Here is a 15,880-nt window from a genome sequence, read left to right as displayed (position 1 = left end):
CAAAACAAACACTTTAGCGAAAACAAAATACAACAAAAGCATACTGGTTACTATTTAAGCATAGTAACGCTTGAGGTACAACCCATTACAGGGTTGCGCCAGTGGAATTCCGTCATAATCCATTAACTCGTAGGCTCCTTTTGCTAACACTCGTTTAACAATATAGGGGCCCATCCATAAAGAATTAAATTTACCTGCTCCCAATTTATCGGATTCTTGGTCGTAAAGCAAGACCAAGTCACCTTCTGAGAAGACACGGGGTTTGACATTTTTGTCGAACTGCGCCTTGACTCGTTTCTTATGGGCTTCGTTAGCCAAAGCGGCATCACGACGGGTTTCATCCAATTGGATTAATTCCAAGAAACGGGCCTCTTCTTCTGAAGTTCCGGGGAGGAGATCAATTGCGAGTTTAAGAGACGAGATTTCACACTGGACTGGTAAGACTGCTTCCAGGCCATATACCAGTTGGAAAGGTGTGAACCCGGTCGCATTCCTTACCGATGTTCGGTAAGCCCACAAGGCTGAGTACAGGATTAGGTGCCACCTTCTTTTGTGAACCCCGATCATCCTTTGCAACATACGCTTCAGGACCTTGTTGATCGCTTCAACTTGTCCGTTGGCTTGCGGATAATACGGGGTAGAGCTGTCGTGAGATAGCCCTAGCTTGGCAGCTAATTCAACCATCATGTGATTGCGAAAATGCGATCCATGATCCGTAACTATAGCCTGTGGTACGCCGAATCTGGCGACTACATGATTGAAAAAGAAAAGGGCAGCTGTTTCACCAGTGTTATCTAATGTAGGCATCGCCTCGGCCCATTTGGTAAAATAGTCAACGGCGACTATAATATACCCATGCCCCCCGGTCGAGGTGGGGTTACATGTCATGAAATCGATGCCCCATTTGGCGAAAGGCCCAACAGCAACTATTGGCTGTAAAGGTGCGGGTGGTCTTCTGGTTTTGCTATCAAAAATTTGACAAGCATGGCAACTTCTGACTGCGGTTATGCAATCTTTGAACATGGTTGGCCAGAAGTATCCTGCTCGTAAGATTTTTTGTGCTGTAGCATATCCAGATTGATGCCCCCCACACGCGCCTGAATGACACTCATTCAGGGCTTTTTCGGCCTCCTCATGGGTGAGGCACCTTCTCAGAACTGTATCGATACCACGACGGTAAAGCGTATCACCGACGATCATGTAGTCTTTTGCTTGGTATCGTATACGTTTCTGTTCTGAGTGAGAGGTGTTAGGCCTAAACTTTTGGGTTTGGAGATAAATTATTATATCTCCATACCACTCATTGCTTGTAGATATCAGAAACAAATTCTCGTCCACGATTGATTCTTCGGATGTTTCATCGTTGGACGACGATGGGAGATCGCACAATAATTCTGCGAAAACTAGAGCTTTCTTTGATTTGGATTTTACAAATTCCAGATCAAACTCTTGAAGGATTGCTATCCATTTTGAATATTTGCCCCCCAGCAACTGTCGCGACAATATATAAGTCATGGGGTTGCAATCAGACAAAATGGTAGTTTTCCGAAAGAGGACATAGTGTCGAAACCTTTGTATCGCTTGAACAGCTGCAAGCGCTAGTTTTTCAACATAAGAATATTTACTTTCTGTATCATTTAAGTTTCTACTTAAATAATATATAGGGTGTTCGATTCCATCGACTTCTTGAACTAAAACCATTGCAATGGTTGTATCTGCTGCAGCCAGATACAGGTTAAAGTCTCTTTGATAATCGGGTGCGTACATTAATGATGCTTTTATTAAGGAATCTTTTAAAGCATCAAAGGAAGCTTGCGCAACCTGATCCCAGACGAAGGGTACCTCCTTTTTCAAAAGACGTGTATAACCTTTAGCAAGTTCGATGTAATTTGGAATGAACCTCCTCAGAAAGTTTGCTTTCCCTTGGAGTTTCTGAATCTGAAGCAAATTTGAAGGTGGAGGCAAATTGATGATTGCCTGGACCTTGCAAGGGTCGAGACGAATCCCATCCTTTGAGACTACAAAGCCAAGTAAACGACCAGAACTGACGCAAAATACACATTTGTGTGGATTGAGTCGTATCTTGTAGTGTCGGCAACGTAGAAATATCGCTCTTAAATGCTGCGGATGATCAGTCCGCTTTCGCGAATGAGCCGGAAGGTCGTCGAGGTATGGTTGAACGATGTTCTTGATGTCATGGAAGGCATAATTCATTGCCCTCTGAAACGTCGCCCCTGCGTTCTTTAAACCAAAGGGTAATTTTCGATATGCGAATGTGCCCCACGGACAAATGAATGCAGTCTTTGACTGGTCCTGTGGGCGGATATTTATTTGATTATACCCGAAAATCCATCCATGAATGAAAAGATTTCACATCCGGCGCATTCATCAATTATCTGGTCGATGAAGGGTGTAGGGTAGTTGTCTTTTGGACAAGCTTGGTTTACATCCCTATAATCGACACACACTCTAATTGTCCCTTGTTTCTTCATAACAGGGACAATATTCGATACCCAATCGGTTAGAGGAACCGGGTAGATGAAACCAGCATGGAGAAGTTTTTCAACTTCTGCCTTAATGGCAGCGGCTTTCTTGGGGTGCACCTGCCTGAGCCGTTGTCTTACCGGTTTGACATCTGGATACATCTTAATTTCGTGTTCAACGATACTCGAGTCAATGCCTGGCATTTCATCATATGACCAAGCAAAGACATCTCTGAACTCGCGAAAAAGAGCGTTATATATTTCCAGTTCTGAAGGAGAACAACCTTTGCCGACATAAATATTCTCTACAACATTTGTTTTAGTCGAGATATTTATGGCTATAGTCTCTTCAATATTGGATAAGTTTCGCTCGGAATCCACCGTATTTACAGTATTTGATAGGAATTCAAAAACTGAAGGATGATAAAGGTCATCTTGAGTATCTTCTTCATAATCTGGAAGAAGGGAACGATGGTGGCAATCATTCCATGGTGCCCCCTCAATCAACATTGATTGTAGAATTCCTTCGTCGGTTCCATGCACTCGCGACCAAGGATCTAAAGGGGTACCATATTCTCTAGACCTATCTACCCAAACGCTTGATGAGCGTTGATTTGGGTTCGCCTCCCATGCCAGAAACATTGATTGCTACAATATTTCTATTGGGCTTGGGGGTAAAACCATTGCATGATCCATGTCGATATCGTCTTCTGAGATCTTCGTGGAAGATATCATATTGCAGGTACCTATCGACGCTACTTCCGCCAAGTCGATTGGAGGTGGAAGAGCGAAAGTTCCCATTAGTATAGGATCTTTTAGTAGGCCTACTCCGATATTCTGAAGCGAATGGGGGCTTCCATGGATCATGGGAATGCTTCCTGTAACTTGTGAACCATTAGGGAGGAAGTTTTGTTGGTCGACGATCGTAATCCCCCCTTGAAAAGGGAATGCAATCTTTCTAAAATAGGTCGACACAACAGCTGCCATGGCATAGATCCACGGTCTTCCTAGTAGGATGTTGTAATCAAGATTCCCATCGATGACTTCAACATCTATTTCTACTATTTTTCCCCCTAGTTCAACTTTCAAGTTATTTAGGATACCATACGGGGTATATGTCCTTCCGTCGAATGCTTTTAATGTTGTCGAGGATCGCGACAAGGTTGGAGATCCTAAAGTTTTCCAGCAACTCATCGACATAATACATGTAGATGCCCCCTCATCAATAATTGTTCGGTGAACAGTTTTGTTGAGGGCTTTCACTTGGATAAGGAAAGCTAGTTGAGCTGGTAACTGAGGATCGTATCCTTTGTGGTCAAAGGATACAAGATTGGAATCCTTAGGATCAACCCCACCAATGGCTGATAACAAAGCCTGCCTTTGGGATGGGCAATTTTGTAGTACTTCAAGAGTCGACATAGCGGATGGCGATTGGGCCAAATCTTCCACTATGTTATAATGCTGCGCTGCTCTGGCGCGAGGATTAAATGTCGACTTGTGTACTACCCCCTTTGGCGGTTTTATTGTTAATTCAGGAATGATGGGTGGTACAACTTCTGTCGAAGTTGTTGTCGAACTGCTTGGTTGATCTTTTTCCTTGCCGTTCGACAGCTGCGGATTCCCGTAATCTTTGTTCCTTGTTGAAATCAAAGCATCATTTTGTTGCTTGGAAATCGACAACATAAGCACTTGCGACGGGGAAGCATTTCCACTATCAACCAGATTTGTGCCTGGATTTGGAAACGGATCAGTTAACACAGCTGAGGTTTGCGAACTCTTAAAGAATTTTTAAGCTCAGCTTTGTATGGACATTCTCTCGTCCAATGATTCTCATCACATATCTGACACCCGAAGGGGGGTTTCCTATCTCCAGGAGGGTTTGAAGAAGTTTTTTCAGGAGATGACTCACCCTGTTTCTTCTTCTTCCCTTTGCTTTGCTTCTTCTTGCTTCCTGGTTGTTTGGTTTCTTTGCCTTTATCTGCTGATACGGCATTTACTTCCGAAGCAAGAATTTCGTCTTTTGCATTTTGATCTGAAATCTTACGGGCCTTCTTGGAGTTGGCCTTTGTCGATTTCGCGTTTGTCGTGCCAATCACGCCATCACCGACATGAGAGTCATTGTTTGATTTAGGAGGAGGAGGAATTGAGAATTCCGGTCTAGGGGCGTCAGGTATTTTGTCGTAGAGCGTGCCAGACTGAGTATAGACCAAGTCTAGATATTGCGCACGAGCGATAACTTGCTCTTCCGTTACGACTCCCCCTTTGCCACATCTTCCGTTATAGCAGGAAGTAACGACTTGATAAACCATTCAGCTAATAGCTGATCGGGAACGTACGTTTTTACCATCCTACGACGACGTCGCCACTCATGTATATGATCAGATATGTGAGTGGCCGTTGTCTGTTTGAAGTTGGTTAAGATTTCCGTTCCCGTTTCATACCTTATTGGTAATTGAAAATGGGTTAAGAAAGTCGTGGCTAAGGTGCTGAAATTGTCGAACGAAGCTCTAGGCAATTCAATATACCATTTTGCCGCTGGACCCGTTAACGTCCTCTGAAAAAGGCGAAGCCTTATCGAATCATCGTTTAGGGTGTTTGATGAACACCATAGATGAAATGTCATCACGTGATTCGATGGGTCCTCACCTGGATTTCCATTAAATTTAGGAATGTCTGAAGGAAGTTTGTGAGGAATCGCTGGCCACCAAGGGGCGTAAGCAATTGGATCGTTTGTTAACCGGTGTAAATCGGGTAACTCTAAAGTTGCCACGAATGGTAACTGTTGATTCAGGTTAGGTGAAGCATACCCAGGATACGATGGAATTGCCTGAGCAGTTGGCCTTTGCATACCAGCATAATGTAATTGATGCTGGTATGACTGATACGGTTGGTGGACATGACCACCGTAAAGTGGTTGATTTTGACCGTTTTGAATGTACGGTTGTCCACTGTTCGCAAAGATCTGCTGCTCAGAACCTTGGTATACTTGTTGGAATTGTGGTTGTTGGTATTGCACCAGCCATGGTTGCAAAGCCATGTTCTGTTGCGCTATACTAACCGTTGGACCAAGGTGTGGGGTAATTGTACCCGTTTGGACCTGTGTCGCCCCACCAGTAGGCGATTGTGGTTGAGTCACAGGGTCAAGGGGCTGTTGCATTACAACCTGAGAAATCTGAGGTTGACATACAACAGGCAACGTTTGAACTTGCGACACTGTCACAATAGCTGGTGTAGTCGGGATGTTCGACATAGGTACACATTGTTGCATAGAATACACAACCCTTGGTTGTTGAGGTAGCATAGGTACCCAACCACTTGATGTAACTCCAGTATAACCTGAATACTGTTGTGAACTCCCGTATGGATATCCTCCCGGAGGGGGTAATGAAAGGGCATACTGCCCCCCATACGGTGGCAATCCGGAACTCAAGGGGATTGTCTGCCCTTGGGGACTGGATTGCCCAAATTGACCTCCAAATGGATCAATTTGGCGAGTCTCAACATAAGAGTTGTCGGATATTATTCCGGAGGAACAAACAGGAACGGACCACACTGTCGAAATAGTCCCTGGGTGGACTCCTTCTAGCGGTTGTGAGCTAGTCGGGACAGATGGTATGCCGGCAAACATTGTCGGAGTGACGGCAGGGAGTTCTGTTGTCGCTGTGTCATTCGACACAGTCCTAGATGTTGACGGTTGTTCAGACATTTTGAGTCTATCCAAAGATTACCTAGCGATTCTACAGGAACTTCCACTGGTGGTAGACTAACTTCTGATGTCGAAGGAAATAGAGTGACCCCGACTCCAAAATGTGTTGGAGTACTTGCTTGCGGATCTTCTACAATTTCCTCTATCGCAATCAAACCAGGTGGAAGGGGAAGACCGTCAGGTCCGTAAAATATTTCTGGTGCCGAAGAAGGGGTTGAATCAACAGCGACAGATGTTTGAGGAACAAGACTCTCCGAACCGGTTACAGATGGAACTGGTTCAGTAACACAAGTTTTTGCTCTCAGACTAGGATCAGTACTACTGTCCCTCTGTGGCTGTTGAACTTCTTCTGTAGAGGCAGGGTTTCCAGAAATGTTTGGAGTAACCGGAATCTCAGATGTTGTTGGAACACTTGTTCTAACTTTGATAGGAGATTTCGAACCGGTTAAACGAGTTCGCTTTGTCCGTACTGTTTTCGATTCTGGAGACAAAGACGGTTGACTCGTAAGCCTCCGCGAACGACGGGGTTTCAATTGACTTTCTTCCACGATTGCGGATTACTCGATCAACCAAAATACAAAAAGGGGAAAGTGTGTTTCCGAATTAAATGAATTTTTAGACGCTTTAGACACAACTTGCTTTTTCAATTTTAAAGAGTCGAGAAAAAGCTAAAGATGACTCTAGTCTCCTTCGATGTTTTAACGAGCCCGAAGTGACAAATGCTCGGATGGACTTTTTCCGTTATAGAGTCTGAAAAAGGCCAAAAGGAACTGCTATGGAGTTCTAGGTAGAGGGTGTGCCAAACTTTTCGCAAAACCGCAAAATACTTTTTAAGGTACGGGCGGTCAATCTTCCTGAATGCTGTGTTCAGTGCATTGCGATCAGTAGGGCGGCCGACATGGCTTCCTAAGGATAAAGGTTTTATGCCTATAGGGGTCTCCCAATATATACTCAACGGTACGTGGGAGCACAATCCGTACTGGCGCTATCGTCTCTCAGGAGGAATCACCCAACCATCAGCGAGATCGACAGTCACCAGGTTTTACGACGCCAGAACACGTCTCTAGCCTAGACCTCTATGTTGTGCGTTAAGTTACAAAGCGTTGTTAAGTTCATTCAATTTATTTTAGGTTGATCTTGCTTAGAAGTTTGCCTTTTGGATCACCACGAGATGTATGATACAATTCCTAAATGCAGTCTAAAGATGATAAGCAAGCTTTTATATCTTTTCAACAATGAAAATCCTAGCTACAAGGGGAAAAGGAAGATACAAACTTTTCTCAAAGAGCATAGAGCACACTGTAATGCACTTTTCCCTAAATCAAAGCATGCAAACTATCAAAATGCAAATGCACAAATGCATGTATTTGTTTTCGCTTCCTTAATATTGATGCCTAAAAAGAAAGCTGTTGTACAAATTTGAATTCGATTTCAAGTGAAAACATAAACAAGTTCCTTTTTCAAAATCAAAAAGACGATTACGACACTTTATGATTTACTTGTTTCGACACTAGAAATGCATAAATTCAAACCAAACGACAAAAGTAAAAGCTCAATCAACTGTGAACAGCAAACAAACTCACTCCTAAGATCAAAACGACACTTATGACAGGTCTAGATCTAAGGACGACAGTATGACTAGTTTACTTTTGTAATGGGAAACTGCAAATGATGTAACAAATACACAAAGAACAAATACAGTTTCTTTATACAACTGAGGCGGAATTGAGGAAAAGAAAAGGGGTTTCAGATAGGTACACTGACTGATAATAGGCTACAAAAAACAGAGATAAAACTGAGCAAAAGGAATCAGGGAACCACAGCTGCACAAGGCAAAGACTGATCAGCTCACTCCCAACACAGAGGTTTTGACATTCAGCGCAGGTAGCCTTCACGGGACCTGCATTGAAATGTAGAACCTCTTCACAGAGTCTGCGCTAAAGCAGAAACGAGAGTTGTTTCTGGGTTCTGGGTTACGGTTTGCAGCTAAATCAACAGTTTTTGGCCGGATTAAAGCTATCAATTAGGTACAATTAGAAGGATGATTTAAAGGAGGACTAAGATCTATCACAAAGGGCTATTAGAGCACTTGTGGATCAGTTTGTTCAGATCATAGAAATAGGCCCAGTGAGTGGACTAGAGTGGCAGATCTCTACTTTGCACTTGAAAATGGCAAATGCATTTCGATTCAGCACTCCTGAGTTTATGAGAAGAACAACAATAGAAACACAAATAAACTAACAAGATACTCTCCCCAGCGGAGTCGCCAATCTGTTGTTGGGAAAAGTATCCAATTCGGAATGCCCCTATCCCACTCTAAGAGGTGATAGTGCCTTAGCAACAAACAGGTAAACTTATTTGAGTATTCTTCTTTATGAAATGTAAATGAGGAAGAAGGATCTAACTAACCTGTATCTTCCGCTAGTTTGTTGATCCAAATCACTCCTCTCTTCAGTAGCTCCCAGCGTCTTGCTCCTTCACCGGCCCAGCTTCACCGAATTCCTGCAAGATCACAAGAGAGAGAAACTACACAAAGATACAGATATACATTCATAAAAAGCTCAAGATCAGATTAAGCTAAACATGTAAGCATAACAAAACATCATTGGTATACAACATGTAGGAGAAACTCAAATAGTTTATTGACAAGATAATAAAGTCCAAGAGGAGATACAACCAAGTGAGTTCTGATCCAGCGTCTACCTCCCAGCAAAGGAATCCCTTCCTCTCCTCCAACAAAGCATAAATCACCCAATGTGCTAATCTCAATCTCAAACCAACAGCAATTCTCTGCAAAGTACAAAATTCCAGCCTCCTGAACCTCTGGGTGAGAGATCCACATATAGATGTAAGCAGAGAGGATGAGTCAGCTTATGTTTTGACTTGTGGCTTCTCTCTGTCAGTTCTTGCTTCCACTTGGAGGTTGAGAACCTCTTACTCATCACTAGTCGAATTCATTGAGGCAAGTGTCATTGGAGAAGATTCTGGAAGCTTCCATGGTCTTTCCACCTCGTTGAATGAACTTGCCATTTGTCATTTCCCGCTCAGCGCACCCTGGTAGTGCTTCTACCTGCGTTGTAGTGCACCTAGCCAATGTAATCTCTGCATTTCAGCGCAGACAGCTAGTGGAGCCTCTGAATTGATCCTGAATTGACTGTTTCTGAGTGGTTTTTGGTGGAGAACTTCTGGGAGAAGCTATCTTTGGTTGACCTTGTTCCTTTAGGGGTAGGAACAACTCATTTAGGGACTTTGGATCCCTTGGATTATGGACATTTCATGCTCAATGATGTAAGGCACAAAAATGTCTATAACACTCTTGCAGCTGCCTCTCTAAGCGCTTGGTTTTGTCTTTTCAAAAATGTTATTTCCAGTTGTGACTTAGCCAATGCATGTTTCATCTGAGTTATCTTTGGATTGTCTTCCTTTGCTTGGGATGTTTCAGTTTCTTTCACAATTTCTTCTTACTTGTTGTCTGGGGTAACAACAACTGCTCGAGGAATTGACTCCTCAACCAACTTCTTCACCTTTGACCTAGTTCTAGGCTTCAACAAGAAATTTTTGTCCTTCAATGTCTCCTCTGCTATCAACTGAACCTTGGTTTCCTAGAGCTCTGCTTCATGGGCCTCTGCTACATGAAAATCTGCTACATAAACCTCTGGCACCTAGTCCTTCTTCTTTCCTCTTTCACTTTTCTTCTTGCTTAACCTTTTGCTAGATTTATTTCTTGGTTTCTTATTAATATGCTCATCTTCATTTATTGCTTCCACTATTTTTGTCACTAGTTCATCATGTTTCTCTTCTTTTTCCTCACACAATTTCATTGGTGAAGAATCTACTTGAGGTCAAAAAACTAGGCCAAGAAACATTTCTTTTCTCGATCTCAAACATAAGCAAAATTTTAATCAAAGAAAAATGAAACAAACTTGACATGTGGTTGTCTCTCTTGAGCTCTACCTTCTTAGACATCCTTCCCAAACTCTTAAGCAGATAGTAAGGTAGGTTCATGGTTTTCTTGAATGTAAAATGAACCAAACGCTTGGGGTGCTACTAATAAACTCAACTGTATCTACCCTCACAAGTAAAGTACCTTTCTATGACCTTCAAGAGTTGGCTATAGTGATCTTGGAGGTATGCGTTTGGGAAGGTATTGTCCAACTGATTTCTAAATTGTGGTTTCACAAATTCCTTGAAAAATGAAGCATTTAGATCATCTCCTTTAAACCTTTTTCCCCATTTGAAGGAATTTTTGTGGCATCATAAATGAGTTATTTTGTGATGGCTATCTCCAAATTTCCCAACATTACCTTTCCATCTTTGAAACTCAAGGAAAAATACTAGCTAACTAAACATGATGACCTATTGATTGTATCTTTTCACAGAAGGGGATGCACCCAACATTTTTGAAATCAACTCTAATTGTTGGACTAGATTTTATGAGAGCCAAATTTTTGGGTTATGTATACACAATTTCCCTCCTTTTCTATTTATAGTAGGATTCATTGGTCACTTTTATACACAAGGCAAACTTCTAGGTTTTTGGCAGACACATGGGCTCTTATAACTGCAATAACAAGTGCACTTTTTAATAGCAATAAAAAGAGGTTTATAAGGCCAACATGTTGTGCAATGAAGACATGGTAAGTTGACAGCTTGAAAGGTGACTAATGAGTTTCAAGACTTTACAATTTTCAACCCTAGGCCAACTCAGGGTTCAATATCAGTTGTTATTTACCTATTACCCTTACTCATATTTTTAAAAGGAAAATAGGGTCTGCATGGCACAGAGTATGCACAACAAGCTTAAATTAAAATAAAAACACAACTCCACATTCAAGAAAGGAAATAAAAGGGTTCTAAATGCTGAGTGGCATAACCTTACCTTTTGAAAACCAAGGACGAGTTATGACGACGTTGGATGGTTTTGGAAATAAGTTGTGCAACAGTTTGTGTAGCATCCTATGTGCAACACTCTATGTATCAACCCACTCTAGCAAAAAAACACCTTTGCGTATTGTATCCTTCAACTCCTAGCTCAAAAACTTTGCAATTGAAACTTCATTCAATCAACTACACTGATAATCAATGTTGTAGGCAACTTGTGTGAAGAAAAATGGTGGTCTGTCCATTTGATTTCAAATTGTTACTGTTTTGTCCTGTCGTGTGATGTCATACAACGCCTACCTTTGCAAAACATGATAATTTGGGCTTTATAATCATTAGCATAGGATTTGGAGTGGTGGGAGGATTATATGGGTAATGCCATTTTTAATGCGTAATCATAGCTCTTGAAGGTGAAAATGAAAAATGGAGTTGTGATAATTTAATGTTTAGGAGTGAAGAATGATTAGATGTGCAGGGGAGTAGGGTAGGGGGTTCAATACTTGAATGATGGGAAATGGGAAAATATAGGATGTAAGTTATAGTGCTTTTGGGAAAGAATGAATAGACTAGAAGGGGAAAATAAAGGTGATGTTTTCAACAACTATCTTTCTTTGAGTAGTGGTATTTTCAACTATGTCTGACTCATGTAAATCTCATGACAAACCCACTATTTACGCTCATGACTCGATTATTCCAGACTTTCAAAATTTTCCCAATAACTCACAACAACTTCATGTTTTCAGCCAGACCTCTTGATTACCACACCTATGGTGATGTTTTGGACTGTAACATTCGAACTTAAAACAATGATAGCAGCATTAAGTTCGTTTTATTCAGGCTAACCATTAAGTAATTTGTACACATTTAACAAATATAAACATATTGACCCTAACATAGGTAATGAACCATCCCATGAAATGGGAGGACTATCTCCATTTAGTAGAGTTTTCCTATAACAACAGGTATCAACTTCCCTTCAAGATGAGCCCTTTCGAGGCTTATATGGAAGGAAGTGTAATATTCCCTTAAGTTGGATTCAACCTAGATATAAGCTTATGTTAGACATATATCTATTATAGGAAATGGAACAAATGGTGAAAAATATTAAACAAAACTTGAATTTAGCATAGGAAAGGCCAGAAAGATATGCAGAATTAAATAGGTCATAAAGAATTTCAAGTGGGTGAACATGTACATATAACAGTGTGACCAAAAACTGGTTCCTTAAAATTAGGGAATTGTTTTAAACTATCCCCTCTATATTGTGGGAAATTTGAGATTCTAGACAGGGTAGGGCCAATGGCTTATCATCTAGCACTACTATCCCTCATCATAATTCATAATTTATTTCATGTGTCTCTTTCAAAAATGGATATTCATGGTCCTACTGATATAACTTGTTGGAATGTTATACAAGTTGAAACAAATTGCAAGTTCTAGGTCGAGCTTCTACAAATTTTCGATAGGAGGGAAAATACACTCTAGAATTGAGCCATCTTCATGGTTAATGTGTAAAGGAAGCACTTTGGGAGTAAGGAGGCCACTTGGGAGATGCAATATGAGTTAGAAGAAGCATTTCCTATGTTGTTCCAAGGAAAATGGAAGCCTGAAAACACTGAGGGAAGCATTTCATTTTATGGAGAGGGGAGATATAATACCCTTGGTAAACTTATTTTTTATGACTTTATATTAAATATGTGGTTGAAAATTCAAGTGGGACAAGCAAGATAATGTGATAATGTAAATATTTATTTTGACTAATAAAAAGAGAAACTATTTTTGTGTGTTATTTTTTGTGAATATTAGTTAAAGGCTATCATGTGAGATGAAACTCCTAATTGTCAGGAAAATAGTTGGAAATAGTCACAACTAAGAAGGGCTAGGAATAGAAGAAGCAAAATCCCCATTTTTTTCCATTCAAGGAAAAGATGTTGGAAAAGACTAACCCCTGGAGATTTTCATGACGAGAGATAAATGTCATGGGTTGAACTTGTGTAAGAGGGGTTGTGGGAAATCAAGGTAGTTAGCTTTAAAATATAGTACAATGGGAGATAAAGGTTGGACCTAAACCTAGAAATTAGTAGGCCACTACTAAGGGTTAAGTAGGTGAAAAAAAAGAATATTCATGTGATTGTTTTCCTTACAAGGAGTAGTAGAGCTTGGAGAGAACTCTTTGGAGGATTAGATCATGGTTGTGAGTAACTTGGAAGCCTTTAATTTATTTTTATGGATTTAAAGATAAGTATATATGATTACCAAGAAATAAAATTGTGTTAACTATATTCATTTTGCAGTTGAGAACTATGAGAGGTTCTAAGTAGGAAATTCTATAGTAACTCTTCTTATTTCCTATATTTTCTTGAGTAAGGGGATGGATGAATATTGCTAAATTTCCTGTAATAAAAATTTTTGTTTGTATATGTATGTGGATTTGGACTAATTTGTTATAGGAAAGGTAGAGGCATGGTGATAGAAGGCTTTGTCTAAGGTTTTCAATAGGAAACCTAACCAGGGACCAACCTTGGAAACCAATGCAAAAATGGGTATGGACATAAATAAGAACACGTTGCTAAGGTAGAATAATGCTAGGAAATAAGCAATTTACATACATTTGTTTTGAAAACATCGAGTTCACTGTTAAAGTAGACAATGTTTTTGATAAAACATGAAATTTACAAATATATATATATATATATATATCTTGAAATGCCTATGTATTTATGGTAGACGTGTAGAATTAGTATATATAATACCTTGTTATAGATAGGTAAGGAGTAGAATGGTTATACCGAGGCTATCTGTTGCAGGACATGACAAGAAAGTTAACCTCATCGATTAGCTAGGTGATACACAATCCTAAGAAAAAGTATTTAGTAGGGCTTAAAGACAATTTTTGGTGGTCCCCCATGAAAGGAGTCCTTTAGGTCCCTAGCCTAGTACCAAATATACCATATTAAAGTATTCATGATAGACCTACCACAAAGATAATGTTAAAAACAATACATAGACTATAGTGCAATATCTTAGAGGAGGGTTGTTAATCCAAGGAGGATCATGCTTGGATGGTGTTTCACTTGTATGGAATTATTTCCTTCTTATGTTAGCCTCCCTCACTTATTGTATACATAAGGAAGGATAAATTCATTGTGTATTTTGTCATCATTGTACTCTTTTTGTTGTATTTTATTAGAGAAGTATTGTAGGTAGAAAGATGTTACGCTCATGAATAAAACCTAGTAGTATGACATTAGGGTGCATGAGAAAACCTTACATAAAGAAAAGGGAAGAGGGATGTCTTATTTATTTCATGGAGATATTTCATTTGTGTGAATTTTAGGTTTAAATATGTGACACTATGGTTTATGGTATACATGTAGACCTTAGATATTAACATGGACTTGGTGTGGTTCATGATGATGACTATGATGGATATTGTTTTACTACTAGATTTTTTAACCCAGTAGAAGACATTGAAAATGGATCTAACACCTTTATTGCTTTTAAAGCATTATTCTTATGGGATGTGAGGCTAGAGAAATATCATCATGAGATGAAATTGATGAGTCTTGAACATGGTGTGATGTCTTTGTTAGAAGACATGTTGGTTATTATATGTTCCATGGAGGTGTTGTTGTTTATGTTGATGTAAGAGTTGAAGGTGAAGGATTTGAGTACCTAAACCTTAGGTTTGACAAGTATATATGGAGACAAGGACTATAGTTACCTTTCCATGCACTTGTGTGAAGCAACATGTCAAGGGTTCGTAAACCCTAAGGAAGAAAACAATGCTCGTCTGAAGAGCATATGTGATAAAATATTTTTGAAGCCAAGGGATGAATTATTAGTGCTGATGCTAGCTTATTATGGATATTTGATGGTGGCTAGGGTTTTCATTATTTTACCTTGCTAGTGTTTGGAGAGATGGATATTGCAGAAATTTTGTGATAAACATCTTCATGTGTATTTCTTTTCTTCTATAAATGTACAAAGTATCTTTATATCAAAAATTTTGTCATATGGTTGAACTCCTCCCACAAAAAAAACTAGTAGTGGCTCATAGCATGATGATTCTACTAAGATTTCATGTTACACTACGATGACATTCAATGTCATTATTGTTGGCATGTTTGTGTTTCTGTTAATGCCACCTGTTGAAGTTACGTACTCATAAGTCTCTATGTATCATCTTTAGTCTGTTGTATACTTGTTGAGGGTTGTCATGCTGATGTAAAATGGTGTCATAGTCTCAGAAGGTCTATAGAATAGGTTTCATGGGTTAATAAGGCCTCATCTGAAGCTCAACTACAATTTTTCTAGAGGTTTAGTTGATGATGTGTGTGGCGTTTTTTTAAGTCGTGTAGTTGGTTTCTTGATGTCTTGATGGGCTTGGAAGGATACTTTGTAGTTTGATATGAACCTCTAAAGCTTTGGTGTAAGTTTGAGGGAAAGAATTCTTGTTTTAGATTATGTTATGCCCCAGACACATGGATGATGGGATATGCGTGTGACCGTAAGGCCTCAGTCGCTGGAAGTTAGTGTTAGCATTGAGACCAATTGAAATTTCAGAGTATTATTTGGGTGAATGAAAGAAAATACAAAAATTACTCTGAATTTCACACGCACAATTAAAAAAGTTTTTTTTTTTGGCGAAGCTTATGGTTGGAATTTTCCATAAAAATGTTTGAGACAAGTCGTGGGGCCTCTAGAAGTTGATCAAAATTGAAAATAACAAAAGGCTAGTGGAGTAAGTGGTTTGATTTGGTCAATAATCCTATCTCAATCAAATCCAAAGCATGTGGAAAGGTTTTGG

This window comes from Pinus tabuliformis, chromosome 6, assembly GCF_031772625.1.
Source record: "Pinus tabuliformis cultivar Carrire ecotype Pingquan chromosome 6, CPIR1, whole genome shotgun sequence".
Taxonomy (NCBI): Eukaryota; Viridiplantae; Streptophyta; class Pinopsida; order Pinales; family Pinaceae; genus Pinus; species Pinus tabuliformis.
The sequence above is the reverse complement of the archived record's forward strand: the minus strand, read 5'-3'. Positions refer to the sequence as shown.